At 48.5% G+C, this 6,000-nt stretch overlaps 1 protein-coding gene across 12 annotated transcripts in view; it reads right to left on the minus strand.

Moving 5' to 3' along the window:
• UGGT1 (UDP-glucose glycoprotein glucosyltransferase 1) overlaps positions 1-4,381 on the minus strand; it is a 125,623-nt gene extending 121,242 nt beyond the window's left edge. For 2 of the 12 annotated variants that reach the window (XM_072757443.1, XM_072757449.1), the window contains exon 1: positions 4,040-4,291. The gene's annotated coding sequence lies outside the window, so the exon portion shown is untranslated. Of the gene's footprint in view, positions 1-3,449; positions 3,545-4,039 lie in introns of those variants that run through there. The other 10 variants (XM_072757440.1, XM_072757442.1, XM_072757447.1 and 7 more) reach the window with 10 other exon arrangements.
• Positions 4,382-6,000: the final 1,619 nt, after the last annotated feature.

Genomic DNA, 6,000 nt, shown 5'->3' on the forward strand with positions numbered 1-6,000 from the left:
ACAGGTCCCTGGACTGCAGCCTCAGAAACCTGTTCTGCATGATAGAAAAATTTGGTTAGTGAAAAGAGAGAACCTTTTAAAGTAAGGGACTTGTGATAAATTACTGTGTTTGCTACTTACTAGCAGTTCAACCATAAGCAAGTTCCCTAATAACTTCCTGTGGCCCTTAGACTCCCAGACTCTGAAATAGGAATATCAGAATCTGCCACACCAGGACACTGTGAGAATGAAAAAGCAACATGAAAATCACTTTGTGGGGATCCCTGGGTGGCGCAGCGGTTTGGCGCCTGCCTTTGGCCCAGGGCGCGATCCTGGAGACCCCGGATCGAATCCCACGTCGGGCTGCCGGTGCATGGAGCCCGCTTCTCCCTCTGCCTGTGTCTCTGCCTCTCTCTCTCTCTGTGACTATCATAAATAAATTAAAAAAAAAAAAATTTAAAAAAAAAAAAAAGAAAATCACTTTGTGTAGTGCCAAGTACTCTACCAAATTAACTGTTCTAGTAAAAGATGTTCTCATAAGAAGAAAAAGACTCCTAACTCGGGGAAACGAACTAGGGGTGGTGGAAGGGGAGGAGGGCGGGGGGGTGGGGGTGACTGGGGTCATGACGGGCACGGAGGGGGGCACTTGACGGGATGAGCACTGGGTGTTATTCTGTATGTTGGTAAATCGAACACCAATATAAAATTAATTTATTTTTAAAAAAAAGATGTTCTCATAAGAAACCACCTTCTAAATTATAGAATAATAATGCATCGTTATCACATGGGCTCAAAAAAGATGTCTTGGAAATACATTTTCTGTGGTTAGGGGGAAAATATCCTCCCTAAAGTCACGAAACTTCTAAACTGGAAAGAGAATACATGAACTATGTTCCAGCAGTACTGTGCTACAGTTCTGTTTACAATTTGTCCCAAAGGGGCCTAGATGTGTAATCCCAAAAGTGATGATTCTGGACTGGAAACTGGACAGCACTGCCAGCAACCCCAGGCAGGCTGCACACAGTGGTAAGGGACAAAAGGTCCACTAGGGAACATTAGCATTTCTGAGCAACTGCCTGGGACAAGCACTGGGTCCCATAATATAATACCATAATATCTAGTCCTTCCACACAACTATCCAGGAAACTATTGTCCCTGACCGGTGGCAGCCACATCCACTTTGTTCACCACAACAAGTAGACCATTGCCTGGCAAACAGTAGATATTCTATAACTATGCTGCATAATGGAACACTCTCATTCCCACTTTAAAAATAAGAAAATGGAAGCTCAGAGAGGCTGAGTAACTTGCCTAATGAACAGCAATGCTTGGAATCCACAACTGCCTGCCTGTTTTTTACAATTATCACTCTATCTCCCGATTCTCTGGTTTTGGAAGGGTAAGAATCCATATTGTGAGGACCCAGACTGACTTTCTAGGGGCAGAGTCCTTGGGATACAGGTAGATGAGGAAGGCACAGTTTCAACCTGAAACTTTCTAGGGGCAGAGTCCTTGGGATACAGGTAGATGAGGAAGGCACAGTTTCAACCTGAAACCAAGCATGCCAGCCTGAAGCTGGGACCAAAGTGAACTGACCAACCAGCCTGACAGATGTGTATTCAGGCTTGCTTCGGGGACAGAATGTGAGCTCCTCAAGAGCAGGGAGTTTTGTCTGTAAGAGTCACATGCCTAGCATAATGCCTGGAACATAGGAGGTACTCAAAATGAAATAAACGAATACAGACTTCATTCCTTAAAGAAGGAAGGAAAACAAATAGGAGTGTGACACCAAGAAGAAAGATGCTACAAAAAGCCTAGGACTTAAGGATGGTTAAAACGAAAACTCTGTGCACCAAAATTTACCTAGAAATCCCCTTGAACTGTTTAAAAAGAGATAGAGTTCTTGGGGCAAGATATAGCACCTGTTAAGATAACCCCCCCTCCAAAAAAAAAAAAAAAAAAAAAAAGACTGAAAAAAAAAGAGCTTTCATACCCAAACCCTACATCTTTGATGCCACAGGTAAAACTACAGGGAAAGACTGTTTTAGAGAAGCATAAGTAAGAACTTCACTGAAGTGGCCTTTTGTTTGACAATGCCTTCATTTTATGAGAATCTTATCACTCTGATCCTAGTGGTCTTTAAATGTTGCTAATATAAAAAGTGTGAGAAATAACAGCTGTCAAAATTTACAATGTGGTATTGCATGATCACAAGCATAATGCTTGTGGCATGGTGGGTAAATTAAAACATTCTTTAATAAATCCTAGGCCTAAGTGTATTATTTGTAAAATCTAGTCTGTGGGTTATTTTCCTTAATTTAAATTAATGACTAACTCTTGGTTAATGATCTACAGTAAGATAATGGAAATATTAACAAAAACTGTATCGTGGAAAACACTTCAGTTTTTGGGAAACAGAAGAGGCGTAAAATTTTAAATCACCAACTTCTTATTCTGTCTAAACTGAAGATAATGCTATCAAACTCAAAAAACCAACTTGCACTCTACAAGTTCATAGACATCCATCTGAGCTCCAACATACATAACAGTGAGGTGAAATATTAGGAAGCACCCTTAAGAAATAAATTTACTTCCCAAATAATTAAAATCGATGTGCATTTATAACTCTTAGCAAAACCATTTGCTGTGAACCACACAAATCTAATTTTTTTACAAAAGTAGTTACCATACATCTGGTATGAAAATTATCACAGGGGGGGATCCCTGGGTGGCGCAGCGGTTTGGCGCCTGCCTTTGGCCCAGGGCGCAATCCTGGAGACCCGGGATCGAATCCCACATCAGGCTCCCGGTGCATGGAGCCTGCTTCTCCCTCCGCCTGTGTCTCTGCCTCTCTCTCTCTCTCTCTGTGACTATCATAAATAAATAAAAATTAAAAAAAAAAAGTTAACGTGCACTGTAAAGTTGCTTTGCTCCTGTACAGAAGCAATGTTTACTTCCTTTAATAAAAATGAGCTGTCAGGCGCCAGGGTGGTTCAGTGAAACTCAGAATCTGATTCCCACTTAGGTCGTGATCTCAGGGTCCTGACACCAAGCCCCTCACCCCTTCAGGCGCAGCACGGAGTCACTCGAGATTCTCTCTTCCCTTCTCCCTCCGCCCTCACTTATCTCTCTCTCTCTCTCTCTGTAAAAATAAGATCTTTTTTTAGGGGATCCCTGGGTGGCGCAGCGGTTTGGCGCCTGCCTTTGGCCCAGGGCGCGATCCTGGAGTCCCAGGATCGACTCCCACATCGGGCTCCCGGTGCATGGAGCCTGCTTCTCCCTCTGCCTGTGTCTGTGTCTCTGTGACTATCATAAATAAATAAAAATTTAGAAAAAAAAAAAATTTTTTTTTTTTTAAATAAGCGTCAACTAAGTTTGTCAAAAGCAAGCCGAGTGGAAAGGCTACCCAAATTCTGTGCTGTCGTAAAGCAACTATTTTAAGTGTCTTTAAACATCGCACTGAAACTCGCTGGCGAGTGCAGGATGAACGTCTCCGACACAGTGCAGCACGGCAAGGCAGAAGGGCTCCGGGCTTCAACTGGACAAAATGTGCGAGTTCTCGAATCTGGTAAGAAATGCAAAACAATCTAGAGATTTCGGCCAACGAGCCACGGTTCACATCCATAATGTACGGGCGATGGACCAAGACCTTATTCTTCTGGCAGGCCCCACAAGAAGTGAAAGTGGGTCGCCCAGTTTCTGGCCAACAGATCCTCGTAGTGCAATGAAAGCGACGGCCAGCAGGCATCCCCCGAATTCATCTCAGAGAAAACAGAAATCTATAAAAAAGAAGCCGCAGTCGTCCAGCAACCGGAGTCCTGCACCTGCTCGGGGTCGGGGCGCTTCCCCCACCTCCTGCGCCCGGGCACGCGGTCTCCTTCCCTGCAAACCACCGAGGGCAACTCCGGGCGCTCGCGAATCCGGGAAGGACGGACACGCGGAAGGAGACAGCGAGTCCAGCGAGGAGCCGAGGCTCAAGGTGACCGGGGCACAGGGTCGCCCCGCGCCTCCCAGACCCGCTCCCCGTCCCCCCGACCTCCCCACGCCGCGCCGGGGGTACCTGTCACCGGCAGCGCAGCCGCGACACACGCGGTGCTCCAGTCCCGCTTCCTGCCCAGGCTGGGGCCCCGCTCAGTCCGCGACGATGCCAGCGACGACGCCGGGGCGGGGCGGTGACGGCACCCGCAGCCGCTGCGCCAGTGAGCGGCCGACACGCGCCTTCCTTCCCCGCGGCTCGGCTCTCAAGCCGGTCTCGCACAGCAGAGCCCGACTGCCGACCGCCTCTTACTTCCGCTTCCGGCTGCCGAGAGCCGGAGGACTTCCGGCTGCCGAGTCGCGGCCGGGGCAGCCCAGAGCGGCCGTGGTCGCCATCTTTGATCGCGGAGGCCCCGCCTTCCTGTGTGCCGGCGGGAGCGGCGGGGTGGGGGAGGGGGGTGGCGGCTCTAAGGTCGGGAGGACCGCCCCGCGCTTGCCTGCGGAGACCGAAAACCGTGCGGGGTGGTGAAGCCGGGTTCGGGTTTCAGCCCCTTTTCCTGCTTGCACGGGGGCGTGCGACCGTCTACATCCTTAAACCCTGCACAACGGGCGGACAAAATCGCTAACGCTTTGAGCGTCTTGGCCTCCACGGTGGTGACCGCCGCGCCCGGAGACGCGGGGACAGGAAGAAACGATCTAACGTACAATGGCGGTGCGGTCTCTGTGCAAGGACTGCTTTGTCCTTTCTGCTTTTTACTTTTTTTTGGCAAATATAAATCCCCGTGCCAGATTGTTTTAGAATATGTCGCGCCGGGCAGGTCATACTCCCTCTGGAGTGCATATTTGTAACCAAGTCGAAATGAACTGAAAACTGAACATTCATGGCACGTCCCCAAGAAGCGTCCGAGTGTGACCTGCAGTCGCCTCTCCCGGTGCACAGCGCGCCCCGCGGACCTCACAGCTGCGCATGCGCTGTGCCACCGCGGCAGCGAGGTGATGCTTCTCCGGGTGCACAGCGCGCCCTGCGGACGTCACAGCTGCGCATGCGCTGTGCCACCGCGGCAGCGAGGTGATGCTACTCCGGTTGCACAGCGCGCCCCGCGGACCTCACAGCTGCGCATGCGCTGTGCCACCGCGGCAGCGAGGTGATGCTTCTCCGGGTGCACAGCGCGCCCTGCGGACGTCACAGCTGCGCATGCGCTGTGCCACCGCGGCAGCGAGGTGATGCTTCTAGGCCAGAGGAGTTGGGTCTTCACCTGGTTTCCAGCCTTGAGATGTATAGACACTACCAAGGTTTGCTCAGTGATGACGTACAACCACGTGATAACTCAGAGCTCCTAAGAAAGTTGGCTTTCTGCTTTTCCAGACCTTTCTCAGAAAATTCGATGCTGTTTTATTTGAACAAAACCAGATTTTTTATTTATTTTTTTTTTTTTAGGTTTTTATTTTGAGATAATTACACAATCAGAAGAAGCTGCAAAGATAGTGAGGCCCCGTCTACCCTTCTTCACCCAGGCTCCCCCAATGATCTTTATCTTAAGTAACTTGGAACGCAACATCAAAACCAGAAAAGTGTGTCTAGTTCTGTCACTTTATCACATGCAGACATTGTGTAATCACTGTAAATACCAAGATGCAGAACCATTCCACAGAGCTGTCTGTTGGGTGAAGGAAGAGGGACAAGTAGGTGGAGCGTGGAGGACTTCTAGGAGAGTGAAACTATTCTTTTTGTTTTGTTTTATTTTGTTTTGTTTCCATCATTTGTTTTGTGGGTTTACATTTTATTTTTATTTATCTTTTTAAAATTTCTATTGGAGTTCAATTTGCCAACATTTAGCATAACACCCAGTGCTCATCCCATCAAGTGCCCCCCTCGGTGCCCATCACCCAGTCACCCCAACCCCCTGCCCACCTCCACTTCCACTACCCTTGTTCGTTTCCCAGAGTTAGGAGTCTCTCATGTTTTGTCACCCTCACTGATGTTTTCACTCATTTTCTCTCCTTTCCCTTTATTCCCCTTCACTAATTTTTATATTCCCCAAGTGA

This window comes from Vulpes vulpes, chromosome 5 (genome assembly GCF_048418805.1).
Source record: "Vulpes vulpes isolate BD-2025 chromosome 5, VulVul3, whole genome shotgun sequence".
Taxonomy (NCBI): Eukaryota; Metazoa; Chordata; class Mammalia; order Carnivora; family Canidae; genus Vulpes; species Vulpes vulpes.